We start from the raw sequence: 2,165 nt of genomic DNA on the forward strand, positions 1-2,165 counted from the left end.
TACTTTTTTAGGCCTCTAACTCCCTGAGGACTTGACACATACAGTATCTACATTGTGACCTACAGGACCTATAAGAGGCTTACTGAGGCCCCTAATATTAATGATGTAGTATTGGAGACATCTGACACATGTAATTGACTAACAGAAGTCTCTTCCACTTAGAATCTTTTTGACAGCCATCATATACTTATGGAGGCCTCTTTCCATAGGAGAAACCTGAGGCCTCTGACAGGTATAGTAAATTTACTGCAGCCTCTATGAAGTATAAAATCCAATGTGAGGCCTGTGACAAACACATCACATTCTCACTGAAGCCTTGGACACATATCACATCATCACAGAGGCCTCTGACATCAATAATATATCTAAACTGTAACCTTGGTCATGTTCACATTGTTACTGAGGCCTCAGGCAGTCTGGTAACACCCTGGCTCTAGACTCTGACACTTAATATCCATGAGAAGACTCGGCCACCTACAATATTCTCACAGAGGCCTATGTCAAATACAGTGTTATCACTGAAGTTTCTGACACATAAGATATAATGATTGTGGCCTTGGACACTTTTATAATAGTGTGAAGCAGGTATCTGATACTCATATCATATCCTCGATGTATCCTTTCTTAAACTTCCATGATTCCTCCCTGAGGCCTCTGACATTCACATCATATAGCACTGAGTCCACTCACACTGGTAACATACTGCCTGAGGACTCTGCAGTGGATATCATCCTCATGCAGGACAATGAAATGAATATAATATCCACCTTAGGCTTCTCAAGCTCAGATAATGACCTCCATTAGACCTCTAACACTTAAGTATTATCTTACCAAGTGCTCTGGGGTACCTGATGTCTGCACAGATTAATGCTCTGATAGATATTCAAAATATAACTGAGACCTCCAAAGGTTACATAGTATGTACAATGCATGTGTCTCATTGAGGTCTCATTGAGGTCTCTGACACATATGAAATCCCCACAGAGGGCTCCAACCTTTGTAGAGGAGGGACTGAGTCATTTGAGCCCATATTTTCCTCACTGACCAGTCTGAGAAAAATCGTCCTCTCAGTAGATCCTCTTCCATGTAATATGTAATCATTAAGGCCTCTGATACTCATTTCATAATCTCACTGAGTCCTTTCACACTGATGTTCTTTCAACCCTGAAAACTCCATCACTTACAGTGTCCTCACTGGGTACCCTGGCACTCCCACCATTATTCTCAATGAGACATCTGACACATAGAAGTTCTTCAGTGGAGGGCTGGGGTTGTGGCTCAGTGATAGAGCACTCGCCTTACACGTGTGAGACCCTGGGTTTGATCCTCAGTATCATATAAAAATAAATAAACAAAATAAAGTTAGTGTGTCCTGTATAACTAAAAAAAATTTTAAAAAAACTTACTCACTAGAAATTTCATCTCTAAAATATACTTACTGAGGAAACTATTCTCAATAACACCTCTCCTAGTCAGAAAATTTTCTTCACTAAGGACCTTCATAGTCACATAACAGAGTGAGTGAGGCTATGATACCTACATTCTCTACCCCTAGTCTCTAACACGTATTTTCTCTTAAGAGACATAACAGTCTCTTAAGAGAAAATACCCTGGTTGAGACCTATAGTAATAGCAAAATAATCTCAATGAAGACTTTGACACCTATCACATCCTTATTAAGGCCTCTGACTTTGACCAAATATCTTCAGTACATGTTCTGAAAAATGTATCAGTCTCAATGAGGATTCTGACACTCAGGTGATAGCCTCCCTCTGGACTCTGACACTAAATGTCCATATGAAGGCACTGTCACATATAATAGGCTAACACAGGTCTCTTCCTATTACAGCACATATATGTCCTCACTCAGGCCTGCAGCACTCATGGAACATTCTCATGGAGGTCCCTGACACTCAGGAAATATACTCAATGATTCCTCCTCTGACACTCAATGTTGTGTAATTATTGAGGGCTCTGAAATTCCTTGATCATCTCACTGAGTCCATAAATTTTTCTGTCACATGTATAATAAACTCACTCAGGGCTCTGACACTCATGTCCTCTCCTCCCAGTTGCCTCTGACACTTACATCACATATTCACAGAGGCTTGCTGTATGTAGATAATATTCTCCCTCAACCTTCTGTCTGTCCCTCAGTTAATATC

Source organism: Urocitellus parryii, unplaced genomic scaffold, assembly GCF_045843805.1.
Source record: "Urocitellus parryii isolate mUroPar1 unplaced genomic scaffold, mUroPar1.hap1 Scaffold_155, whole genome shotgun sequence".
NCBI lineage: Eukaryota > Metazoa > Chordata > Mammalia > Rodentia > Sciuridae > Urocitellus > Urocitellus parryii.